This window comes from Cheilinus undulatus, linkage group 22, assembly GCF_018320785.1.
Source record: "Cheilinus undulatus linkage group 22, ASM1832078v1, whole genome shotgun sequence".
NCBI lineage: Eukaryota > Metazoa > Chordata > Actinopteri > Labriformes > Labridae > Cheilinus > Cheilinus undulatus.
The window spans coordinates 28,520,487-28,534,478 of NC_054886.1; the positions used below are offsets into that span (position 1 = coordinate 28,520,487).

The 13,992-nt window shown below is 39.5% G+C and overlaps 1 protein-coding gene across 1 annotated transcript in view; it reads left to right on the plus strand.

The window, feature by feature from the left end:
• arhgap36 (Rho GTPase activating protein 36) overlaps positions 1-13,992 on the plus strand; it is a 125,961-nt gene that overhangs the window by 18,636 nt on the left and 93,333 nt on the right. The gene's annotated exons all lie outside the window — the stretch shown is intronic.

Genomic DNA, 13,992 nt, shown 5'->3' on the forward strand with positions numbered 1-13,992 from the left:
GAGAATGGACGCCCCACTGAAGGAGTTGTCAGGAGTTGGTTGTGTGGAGTGTACAATGTTTTTGAGAGATTGGTCAGGGTAGAAAAACTGGGGACTTAATCACATTTCTTGCACTGTAAGGACACCTGCAAGGGCACTTTATCACATTTCTTGTACTGTAAGGACACCTGTGAGGGCACTTTATCATGTTGCCCACTGTTAGGGCACCCCAGAGGGTACTTTTTCAAATTGTCCACTGTAAGGGCACCCAAGAGGGCACTTTTTCACATTTTTTCCATTGTGAGGGTCCCCAAGAGAGCACTTTATCACAATTAGTCTACTGTGAGTTATCCAAAGGGCTAGTTATCACATTTTTTCCACTGTAAGGGCACCCAAGAGGGCACTTTGTCACATTGTCCACTTTTAGAGCACCAGTGAGGGCACTTTATCACAATGTCCACTGTAAGGGCACCTCAGAGGGCACTTTATCACATTGTCCACTGTTAGAGCACCCGCGGGGGCACTTTGTCATATTGTCCAGTGTAAGGGCACCTCAGAGGGCACTTTGTCACATTGTCCACTGTTAGGGGACCCAAGAGGGCACTTTATCGCACTCCGTACACTAGCAGGGCACCCAAGAGGGCATTTGCAAGTGTTGTCTTCTGAATTAGCATTGGGCACTTTTCCATGTTTTGAACACAAAAAGCATCCAAGATGCACACTATCCATGATTTATCCACCAAAAGGTACCATAAGGTACTTTATCACCAACTTTTGTCCACTTTTTAACAATTCGTCTTCTACAAGGACATCATAGAAGGCATATTGGAAGCAAAATAATTTTGAAAAGTTCTTTTATCCCTCTCTTTATACATAACTTTTGAGCATAGGGCATAACGCTTTTAAAATTAAACAACTTGGTGTGTAACCTTACAAAGAAGATTGTCATTGTTTTTCATGGAAAATGTTATAAAATGGTGGTTCATAGAGCTTTTTTTAATTTAAAAAGTTATTTCCATGAACTATTGTCAAACTTTGCTCTTACAAGTGACAACACTATTTCTTTAAATTTAAAACAAGCTTTACATTACCTGTAGAAATTGACTTTTTTCTTTTTTTTTTTACCTCATTACAACCTCAAATAAGACTGAATTACTAAGTACATGAGCTGCAAAAATTACTGCATTTTTTTAACCATTTAAAGTGATGACTGGTTCATTTGACTGCCTGGATTTATGCTCATTATGTCATGAACTTCTCTCAAACTTTGCCCTTGAACCCAGAGACACCATTCGTGTAAAATTAAACACATTAATCTCTTCTTCTGTGATCTTAAAAAGCGCCCTCTTCATAGACTTCAGTTCCACTTCCAGTCTGCATCAGTCACGTGGAGTCTGTAGTTCTTTTATGTTCATGTTTTTATTGCACCGTCATCAAACTTGGCTGGATTTCCTGCCAATAAGTTCAAACTTTGCCCCTGTACATATCACCTCTGTTTCTGTGAAAATAAAAAGTGACATCACCTCTTGACTGGCATGCTAACTAGTAACAGTCCACCCTTGTCAACCTGGACTTAAGCTCCACTCAGTTAAGTTTAGTTGTTATGTTAATGGCATTAGCTGACACTTTAGCTGTCGTTGGTTTCTCTTTATGACCCACAGGAAAGCAATTTCAGACCATCTACTTCCTGTTGGTGTGTTGTAGACTTAATAGCTCCCTTTAGACCCTTTCCAGTCCTTTGTTTAGGAGTCTGTGAGCATTAAGACAAAGCTTTTAAGGAAAGAAAGCCTGACTTTGGACTTATCCATGCTGACATTATTAGGTGGGAAAATATGCTGTTGATAGCCTTTAGCTGTCTGGAAAAATCTGTGGTTTTGTGTTTAATAAGTTAGAAAATTTACAGCTTTAGTACAACCCCAATTCCAAAAAAACAGTCTACAAAACTCTGGGATGTGAGGAGAGCAGTGGCCGGAGTTTTCAGAAAGGAATGTCTGATGTAGGATTCCTGGGTCTTCTTAACTGCATATGTGTGTAAGATGTCCACACAATAGGCACTAATGCAACCCTATACCATCAGAAAAACAGGCCTTTGAACTGGTTTTTAAAACGAACTTCAAATTTTGATTTGTCTGACCACAGAACAGTTTTTCCATTTTCCTTCATTCCATTTTTCATGAGCTTTGGCCCAGAGAAGATGCCGGCGTTTCTGTATTATGTACACATTTGGCTTCCTCTTTCTATTTGTGGATGGCACAGCCAACTGTGTTGTCTGAAAGTGTTCCTGAGCCCATGCAGTGATTTCCAGTCCAGAACCATGCCTGTTTTTAATGCAGTGACATCAGTGGGCCCAATGATCACGAGCATTCAGTACTGACATTTGGCCTTGTCACTTGCTCACAGAGATTTCTACAGATTCTCTGAATCTTTTGATGATATTATGGACTATAGATGGTGAGATATTTAGAGTCTTTGCAATTCTTCATTGAGTAACATTTTTCAGACATATTTTTTACAGATTGGTGTACCTCTGACCATATTTACTCAATACGTACCACTTAATTTTCTAGCTTTTTGTAGCAGTGTCCCAACTTTTTTGAAATCTGTTGCTGCCATCCTATTCAGAATAAGGTAATATTTTTTCAGCGTCTTATGTCTTTTTTATGCTCTATTGTGGAAAAAATAAGTGTTCATGAGTTTTGTGAAGTTTTTCTTACATTTTATTACATTTCATTACATTTTACATGATGTCCCAACTTTTTTGGAATTTGGGTTGTATTAAAACTCTTTATTTTCAAACCAAGTGAACACAATCTCATAGATGGAGACTTTTTCAAGGTGTGAAAGGCTATCAATAATATACTTTTCCAAAAATTGCTAAGGTGTCAACACACCAAAAAACACATTTAGCTGTTGCCTTTTAGCCCATTTCAGCCCAATAACCTATCAAAAATGTTTTATTTATACTGCAAATCTACAATAAGAAAAATACACTTTCCTACATGAGAAGTTTCAAAAATGAAGCTATGAAAGTCAGAGATTTAGAACATTTAGGATAGCATCTACAAGCAGATATGGACAAAGAGAGAAGTGGTGAATGTTTTGTGGTTGCATGGAAACCTAGAGTAAATTTCCTGAAGCAGTTCCTCTCTCTGTCTGTCTTTGGTTCAGGGAGGAAGGTAACCTGAAACTATAGTAAAGGAGTAAGAGCCAAGATTGTGATAAACTTTGCCGTGAGTTAATTTGATGAGGTCATTTCGATGGGAAACATCTCTCAGTGCCTGCATATGCATGCATTAGTTTTCTTTTCATCTAAGCCTCTGTTTATTTCTATAGAAATGAACAATAACATCCTTACAATAACACACCATTGCTTTCATTTTAGGCCTGTTAAAGCTTACCATAATGTACAGTGATTAACTTCAGTTTAACATTATTAATGGGGCTTTAGGTGTTTTTATTTAAGAGAAACTCAATACCAGCAATTTATAATCAGATTCAAGACCAATTTAAAAATGCATGAATCATTTTTTCTCAAGAATGGTTAAGATAGAGGAATTTTAGCCTACTCTTCATTGCAGAATTGTTTTAATTCAGCCACGTTTGAGTATGAACAGCTTGTTTAAGGTCATACCACAGCATCTCAATCAGATTTGAGTCTGAACTTTGACTAGGCCACGCCAAAAATGTTGTCCCTTCTGATTTCCTGGTAGAGAACAGAATTCATGGTTCAAGTCATCCCAGACCATCACACTTCCACCACCATGTGTTTCTCTCTGTTAAGCCTGATTTATGCTTCTGCGTTGTGTCGACAGCGTAGGTACGCCATCGACGCAACGCCGTCATTGACCATTCGAAGTTCTGCGTCGAGGGAACACGTGGCTCTGTAATTCACTGCCATGTTGCAAGGGGGGTGTGGCTGTGTGTGTGTGTGTTGTTTCACGTCTGAATCCTTGTTTATGTTTTGGTCATGGCGACCGAGGTGGAGCGGGTGTGTTTGGAGTTGGAGCCCATCGATATCGACAAACAAATTCTTTTGTTGCAAATGTTGAAGCGGGGAAGACGTTTGCAGAGGTGGTCTGTACGACCACTAAACGAGTCGAGGCTGAGAACGGGTGAATTTACCACACTGGTTCGCCCACTGAGGTACCTGGATGAAGAAATGACGCTTTGAGCGGACCAATCACAGCCCTTGCGGCCTGCTTCGCCGTAGCACATAGTTAGGATTTTAGGAGGAGGAGACGTGTAGGAGTCCGCGTCTACGCAGAGGGCGACGCAACGCAGAAGCATAAATCAGGCTTTAGTTTTACTCTAGAGAGAACGGGACACACACCTTCCAAAATGTTCTACTTTTGACTCAACAGCCTACAGAATATTTTCCCAAAAGTCTTGGAGATCACCAGGATGGTTTTTGTCAAATATGAGATGAGCCTTTGAGTTCTTTTTGGTCCGCAGTAGTTTTGGCCTTGGAACTCTCCCATGGATGCCGTTTTTCCCAGCCTCTTCCTCATTGTTGAATCATGAACTCTGACCTTAACTGAGTCAAGTGAGGTCTGCAGGTGTTTAGATGTTGTTCTGGGTTCTTTCGTGACCTCCTGGATGAGTCGTCCTTGCGCTCTTGGAGTCATTCTGGCAGGCTGACCACTCTTGGGAAGCTTCACCACTGTTAAAATTTTCTCCATTTGTGGGGAATAGCTCTCACTGTGGTTTGCTGGAGTCCCAAAGCCTTGGAAATTGCCTTGCAAGCTGTCAGTGACTTTGTTTCTCATCTGTTCTTGAATTTCTTTAGATGGCGCCATGATGTGTTGCCGTTTGGGATCTTTTAGCCTGCGTCATTTTGTTAGCCTACTTCTATTCAACGAGTTTCTTGATTCAAAAAGTCAGGCAGGTTTGGATTATAAATGTTAATACCTTGATATAAAAGTCATAGCAAAAGCAGTTGTTGTAACCCCTGAATGACACAGTTAATGGGACATAAAATAGCAGCGCTCGGTTAGCATCAGTTGGTCCTGTCTGTGGTAAGGCATTTGCTCCGAGGCATCACCTCACTGTGACTGATGAATCCACGTTCCATTGCATCTCTCTCCAGTCAGACATTACCAGACAGCTGCATCACTCTCCTCTCAAACTAGCATCTGCCCATCTGTCATCTCATGTTATGCTCATAGCAGAATAGCATAGCATCTCCCTCTCTCTGCCATTTCCACATCTGTCTTTCTGCAGCCTCTGCTGCAGCTACATTCAGCCAGTGTGGCTCAGTCATATTTCCTGCTTGTCTTTTTGATTTGTGGAAGAGAGTCTGGGATGCTATTTGGCTCTGTAAAGTGACCAAATCTCATTAAAGTTGAAACTATTTTTAAAGCGGACACTCTGGTATTGACTCCTTCCACTGATGTGTATTTGTAAAGCTGCTGGTGTTTGTTTTCATGTTGTTGTGCTTTTGGGAAGCTCAGATGTCAAGTTAATGTTTTAAAGGTCAATGATGCATGGTATTTAAGCTTTCTGTCTTTCTTGGTTTACAAGTTTTGCATCCTGTTTAGAATTGATGACTTAATTGATGACTATCAGTGCTGCAACAGCAACATATGACTCATAGAATCTGTTTCAGTTCCTTATTTTTATGGCAAGACTTCACATTTTGAAGAACTGCTATTCTTACAGTCTTTGAGTTTTGTACAAAAGCCAAGGACTGCCAACAAATTTACTGGGCCCCTGACAACTCAGAGAATGTAATCTATTGATGGTATCAATGTATGCATGTTGGATCAGTAGCATTTGTGCTAGCATCCTGGCTAACACTTTCTTTATTCTGGAGTTGAAAAGTGAGGCAGGCTATTTTGGGGCTCTGATGCTAATAGTATTTATTTGAGACACCTATTTGAACCATTTTATGCCCATTTTTGCTGCTATGATTTACCACTTTTCATTCATTATGTGCATTTTTACCAATTTAGACCAATTTTTGCCACATTTTATCAATTTTCATTGTTTGCCCTCCAATCTTTGTCACTTGTAACCCCTTTCACAATTTTTTTTCTGCCAGCTTTTGTTATTTTTAACCAACTCTTGCCACTTTCGGCTTTTTCACCTCTCTTAACAACATTTTTGTCACCTTTAATCAATTTCTGCTATGTTTAAAATCCAATTTCACCACCTTTTCTACCTGTTTTTGCAACTTTTAAGCAGAGGGGTTGACTTTTTCAAGAAGGCTATATACTATGGCATAATATTAGAAAATACATTTTTTTTTACTTTGATAAGAGGGGTTATTATTCAGGTAAAAGATAACTTTAGCTTTATAATGTGCCATGATTTTGCTGACCTCATGGGCCCCCGATTTGGCTGTGCCCCAAGAAACTCTCCCCTTTATCAACCCTTATGAGCAGCCTTGCAGAAGCCTTATACCTTTTGTCATTAGATGTCCTTTAGCAGTAAACCCAGATCCAAGTGGATGTGATGAACACCCTAAGAGGAGTTGGTCTTAGACAGACATCTGAAAATGATTGAAGATTACTTGTGAGTGAATTAAAAATGTAATTGGTTGTAGTTGGTTTCACTGGATGCTTTTAAAAAGAGGTACTGATTGGCAGCAAGCAATGCAGGCAACTGCTTGAGGCCCCTGGTCACTTATGGGCCCCTGGAGGCTGACAAACTTCTGATGACAGCACAGGTTCAAAATATGCAAAATCTGCAATGACAGTAGGAAACCCCCCTAAGAGGGCCCCATCCTGAAAGAACCCTAGGAATGGCTATTTTTAACACTGTTTCCATAAAGATTCAAAATTGTCGGCTTGCTGTTGTGATAAAAATATGGCCCAAGAGGTTTCTTTTTTGTTTGTAGGTCTTGACAAGATACATATGCTTACTGAATATCATTTTCCTAGTCTGAACATGCTGCTGGGGCTGAATTTTTGAAATACAGCAGGGGGCGGCACAAAGTTGCCACGCTGCTTACAAAAAAATCAATTTCAATCCTCTCCTTTTACCGCTTGACCTTTTTCTGTTTTAATGGCTGTAAAATTATTTTTAAGTCTCTCAAAAAACCTGCTTCCTGTTTCATGGCAACTAGCAAAACATAAACGTATAGCTTTCATAACAGTAAAGGTCTTTGTAACATATTTGGGAGGGATTAGACAAACTGGATAGGATCTGTAGCGTGAGAAGCTCAGGCCCTAAATATAAAATGACATTATGAGTCTTGTTTTCAGGGTTGGATCTGATAAATAACTTTTGTGACATATCCAGGTTACTGTCATGACACACAGCTTAGTGCTCACTTACAACTTGTAAAAGACTGCAAATTACTTGTGAGAAAATTAAAGTGTAATTAATTAAAATGAAAAGAGGCCCTGCAAGCAAGAAGGGCAACAGCTCGAGGCCTGTGGGCCCCTGGAGGCTGAAAAACTTCTGATGACAGCAGAGGTTCAAAACATGCAAAATTTGCAATGACAGTAGAAAACCCCCCTAAGAGGGCCCATCTGATATTTCTATCTCTCTTTGCACTGCTTAGCATTTTCAGCATTTTTCCTGTGATTATTTAAATTCATCAGTGCATGTGACCATGTCACCGAAGGATAATGATGTGGAATTAACGTCTGGATTAGTCTGAAGCTCTTTGAAATGCACGGTCTCTTGCCAGCAAAAGGGAAGGTTAACTGGCGGTTCATGGTCACTTATTAGGGAGGTGAACCAGGGGCCGGCAGTTGCTTTGTGTATGCTGTAATCATGTGCATGTATGCGTCCTTATAAGCATATAACATAGTAGAAATGTAAATCATAAGCACAAATACTTCAAGTCATACGTTTAAGATATACTGTATGTGAATTTACTTGCCTGTATATAGGCATTCCCCTATATCCCCCTATATGTAATCATGGTTAAAGATGGGTTTGACTTCCAGTCTTTGTCTCCCAAATTTTATTGATCTTTTGTTTGGTGAGGTTCTTATTTCATGACAGCTGTTTTTTTTTTTTTTCTTTTTTATGTTTGATGCTACAATTCACATACCATAAATAAATTCCTATCTAAATTGCATGTATACAGGTCATGCAAAAGACATTCAGACCCCTTATAAATTAAAAACTGAAATATCAAATTGACAAAAGTATGCAGACTCTCCACTCAATACTTACATTAGTTCAAGAACCTTACAGCAATGCATCCTTGAGCATTTTTGAATATGATGCAACAAGCTTTGCACACCTATTTGTGGAGATTTCTGCCATTCTTCTTTGCAAATTCTCTCAAGCTCAGTCAGGTTGGATGGGGACTATCTTGGAAAGTCATTTCCAGATCTCTCCAGAGATGTTGGATGAGGTTCAATTCAGGGCTCTGGCAGATTTTTATTGAGGATATGTCTGTACTTCTCTCCATTCAGCCTTTCCTCAACCCTCACCAGTCTCCCAGTCCATGCTGCTGAAAAGCAACCCCACAGCATGATGCTGCCACCACCATGCTTGACTGTTGGGATGGTATTAGGTACCTGGTTTCATCCGCAGTCTCATCTCACAGTCTGAGAGTCCTTGAATTGCTTTTTTTGCAAACTCCAAAGAGGCTTTAATGTGTTTTACACTGAGAGGCTGTCGTCTAGCCACTCTGCTATAAAGCCCAGATTGGTGAAGAGCTAGAACTGTGTTTGTTCTCCACATAGGATCTCTGGATCAAAATCAGATTGACCATTAGGTTCTTAGTCACCTTACTAAGGTCCATTTCCCCTGATTGCTCAGTTTGGTCAGGCCACCAGTTCTGGGAAGAGTCCTGGTTGGGCCAAATTTCATCCACGCTCAGCTACATGGGTGTCAATCGTTTATCATCAAACTGCCTTATATAACAACTTAGCTTGACCAGCAAACACCAGGAGAAAGGTGCTAGAGCTGAAAATGTTGGTTATACTTTAAAATCTCTTCTCAAACAAGCATTTATTTTCTATATCATGTTTGTCAGGAATTATATACATATTTATGAACAAGAGATAACAGAAGAGGAAGTATATCTATCAATTTTATCACAATACTTCCTGTCGGTGGTGAGACTGGAGACAGAAGAGATGTCATTTCGCAACACTTCATGTTTGAGGTTCTGCCTGCACAAGACAGCTGAAGCTACTGTGGTAAGAGCTTAAATCATGCTTTAATTATAATGTCTTGGTTGATATTTTCTCTTATTATCAGTCAGGCTTTAGAAATAAAGACAGTATAACTGCAGCTGCTTTGAAAGAAGTCAACTTTTATTGAGTCGTTGGATAATATGGAACACAGGATGTTGGTTTGACGGTGAAATTTTTATTTATATGCAGATGACGCTGTCATTTACTGTTACATCAGGCTCTCTGTTTCTTACAGGAAGCTTCTGATGCTTTACAGGACGCTGTGTTAGTTCAAATTGTTTTCAAACTCAAAGAAAAAGGAGCTTAACCCTCATTACGTCTCAGGGTGATGTTATCGAGTCTGTGTCTTCTTATAAATACCTTGAATTTTTGGTTGATAATTCTCTGTCTTTTAAGCTTCATACTGAACAAGTTAAAGTTTCATCTGAGCTTTTACTTCAGAAATACCGCAGGTCTTTTTGTCTTTTGCTCTAAGGCAGTGATACTCGCATGGCTCTTGGGCCACATGTGGCTCTTTTTGTGATGATTTGTGGCTCCTTTACATCTGAATTTGAAATACTATTTCCCCAGAAATAATAAAGGGAAACTTTGACCTTTGAAATCATCCACTGCAAGTCACATTGATCAGTTTTTTTCTCACACTTATACAGAAGGCTTTGATTGTCAGACTTAACTGTCCACCTTAATTTTTGCCTGTATATTTCCATTGCCCTTACCTGCAATTGTTTGCCCATTTTTTCCCTTTTGCCTCTTTTAATCCATTCGTGCTGCTTCTAACCCATTTTTGCATCTTCTTTTTGCCATGACCCACCAATTTTTGCCACTTTTATTACATTTTTGCCCTTTTTCACCAGTTTTTGCCACTTTCATTCTGCTTTTTGCAATTTACATTTTTCCCCTTTATTGAATTTTTTGGCCACTTTTTACCCATTTAAGCTGCCTTTTGCCATTAAATGCCACTTTTTTTCCCTATTTTTGCCACCCTTTGCTGCTTTTTGCCCATTTTAGTCATGATTCACTGATTTTTTTGCCACATTTTTTGGCCAATTTGGACCATTTTTGCCACTTGTAACTCATTTATTTGTCACTTCTCACTTATTTTTTGCCACTTTTTCTCCCCATTCTTATCACTTTTTACCTAGCTTTTGCTCTTTAATGCCTGTTTTGCTCCTAGTCACCCTTTTTTGCTGCTTTTTGACCATTTTTGCCAGTGTTAACTTATTTTTATTGCCACTTAAACCCATTTTTACCACCTTTTCACCACTTCTCACATCTTAGATTGTGGCTTTTGCAAAGGTATTTTTCAGTAATTTAGCTCTTTGGTTGAGCAGGGTTGAGTAACAATGCACTAAAGAAAAGGCCTATTGCTGCCACTTTTATGCCTCTGATTGATTCTGGTGATGTTTTATAAATGCATCCATCTTCCCAATTCCTTAAATCTTTGGATGCAGTATATCATGGGAGGTTTATGACAAATCTAAAGTCCTTAACTCATTGTTTTCCTCTGTATGATTAAGTTAGGTGGCCTTCTTTGACCATGGGACAAAATAATTGCCATGTCCTAATTTATAGGCCTTAACCTTCTTCCAGGTAAGTATAACCTTGTCAACTGCTTGAGGCTCCTTATTGGCTGACAAACTTTTGATGCCAGCATTGGTTCAAAATATGCAAATTTTGCAATGACAGTCGGAACCCCCCCTAAAGGGCCCCCTCTGATATTTCTAACATTGCACCGCTAAGTATTTTTAGCATTATTCCTGTGAAAACTTACATTTGTTGGTGCATATGACTTTTTCCTCACTTAAAATCACTTTTTGATGCCTTAATATGTGGGCATGTTCTGTAGTTCTCTGGCTTTTTACCTAAAATGAGACATGTTGGTCATGCACTATAATCAACGTTAAAGAAAGGGCCTCATACTGGTCAGCGCCTGGGGCCTCCATATTGCTAAAGCTCTCCTTGTTAGCTATAACTGCATAAACTCAGGAAGTAAAATTCAATATTCAGTATTATAAAGACGGAGATAGTTGGACTTTGTTTTTTAGTTTCACTTTTGGCTAGCTAACTGCATCTTTGGTGATGTCTTAGTCCCAACTGGAACTCAGTGTTTCGTACCTCTAGCTCCTACTGACTGACACAAGTGAAGAAATCCAGTGATTTGCAGTTTGTCTGTTGAATTATGTGTTTGTGTGTTTGCTGCTGAGGTTATTTCCTAACATCTCAAAAATGAACACCACATGTCTGAGGGAAAACAGAGGAGCTAAGCTGAAGAGATGGAGTAGAAGGTGGAGCTGCTGAAGATTTAGAGGCTGATAAAGAGGAGGAGGGATGCTAGGAACCAATCCATCAGTTATGAAAGTTGAGTAGAAACATGAGGGCGGGACTCTACTAGAGATGGGGGTTTGTTTACGTCCCCCGGGCCGTGGAGACCTATGCATCTCTGGTGTCACCTCCGGTCTGTTTCAGGTTGCTAACTGACACAGACACAGTGGTACACTTTGACTACAACATAATGAGGGTAGCACAAACAAGACTTACTACAATGGAAGTCAGTGGTTCTAAGGTAGGACTCACATCAGTTTTTTTTAAGAGTCTGTTTATTTGCTGGGAATACAGATGGATCAGTTCTGAAGAATACTTTTAGCTTTTGCAGGTGCTGACATGTTATTGAATTTCAGCTGTGAAATGACTTTCTGTGCAGTTTCCCGCTGGTCTTGGACTAAAGTATTTAAGCCTGCAACATTCTGTGCAATTGCGCTGACATCATATGGACCCCGGTGTTTCAGGATGTCCAGTTTATGGATTTTTATTAACATCTGCTCAGAAGAGATTGTAGTCTTGCAAATTGGGTCGCCTGACCGTTACGCCAGCAGAGACTAAAGACACTGCATTCAAATACATGTACTTTAATATGGAGTTGGCCATCCTTTTGCAGCTGTTCCGCCAGATTTTGGAATGTTTCTCTAGGAATTTGTGTCCATTCATTCTGTGGAGCATTTATGAGGTCAGGCACTGATGCTGGACAAGAAAGCCAACTGTTCCAATTCATTCCAAAGGGGCTCCATGAGGTTGGCTCTGTGCAGACCAGTCAAACTCGTGAAACCATGCCTTTATAGTCCTTTTCTTTGTGCACTGGGGTACAGTCATGTTGGAATAGAAATAGCCTTTCCGAAACTGTTGCCACAAAGTTGGAAGCATAGCATTGTCCAAAATATCTTGGTATGCTGAAGCAATAAGACTGTCCTTCACTGGAGATAAGGGGTCTAAATTAAACCCTTTAAAAAACAGCCTCATATTTTACCAAGATTATCCCTCCTCCATTAAACTTCACAGCTGTTACAGTCAGTTTAGCATTACTTTTCAACTTGTCAGATTCCTGTGTTTCATACCCAGAAAATTAACACGTTAGAGTACTTTTCCGTCACAAATATTAAAACCATTTAACCACTCGTTCCAACTGTTAGTTGTAAAATACAGTGATGGCACACCTGCCTTTGAATGTGCCAACTCGACTCATTGTACAGCCTAATTTTTGGCTCATCTAACAGACATAAAAACCAGAAGGTAAAATCTGAAACGTTATAATGATGGAGAGAGTTAGATACTTTGTTTTGCCCTTGCCGCATCTATTGGTGATGTTTTAGTTCACATTTGAATGTGTTAGTTTTAGCAGCTTGATAACACCGCTAATAGACGGAAAAACCTTTACAGCTCTTTTATGTGCTCACAATGTGAGCAGATGTTTACAGAATTACACAAAAGCTGTATGTAACTGGAACAGCTGCACAGCTGATTCTTCTTTTTTCCTTTCTTCCTGTTTTTTTGTGGCTAGAACAGAAAGGAAATTGAGGATTTTTCTTTCAGTAACAGATTAAATTTGAGAAAAATCCGACTTATAACAGATTACTTGAGTTGTAAAACTCACAAAAACAAAGTCAGGACCCGCTGCTCCATCCTTACTGACCAGTCATAAACCAAATTTCTGAAAACTTTCAATCATAGCCGAGCGTTTTGTTGTAAAACTGGGCAGTTTGGACCTAGAATGAAACTAACGATGTTGCAAAACAAAGGCATAGAGACATATTCTTCAAAATAAAAGCACATCATAGTATCTGCCACACATTATTGACTCTAGTCACATCCGAATCAAATGAAAATGGCTTCTCAACACACTTAGGTCTCAACCCCCCACTTGAGAACCAAGGCTCTAATGGATTACTTTATAAGGCATTATCCCCAACACTGATCGCAGTGCATACAGGCAGGTAACCCAGACTCACCCACCTGACTGCCAAACACAGAAGCGTGATTGGTCACTCAGAACATTGATGCCAGTGGAAGTTCAGAACTCTTCAGCGGTGGATTGAGCAGAGTGTTTTATGCACCTTAGTGGTCTCGACCCCACTCTGTGATTTTACCTGGTCTTCTGCTTCACGGCTGAGTTGCTGTTGTTCCTAAACGCTTCCACTTCTAATAACATCACAGCAATGCCTCTTTGTTTCCTGTCCTGACACTTTTAAATACAGTGGAAGCTATGTCATAATTTCTCACTGATTAAGAAATGGCCTTTGATATTTAGTCTTAAGCAGTAAATCTTATCTAATCTGTAATGAATAATAGAGAAGAGGCAGCTATGACATAAGATTATTCTGTTAGTTTCTTCCTGGTTCAAAGTTTTTTCCCATCATTATAATTGCACTTTGATTTTAGAGTAAATTAAAATGTATGAGCTCGATTTGAGCTCAATTTTTCATGAATCTTAATGCAATTTTCTGATATTTCTCAGTGCTGACACTATAAAAGCATCTTCTATAACCTTTTCATAGTGATCAATCATCTCTGCCCTGCTGCTGCCCTCAGGGTTTCTGTGCATCTGTTTCATATAGCGGTCTTTGAGTGTGTGTTCAGT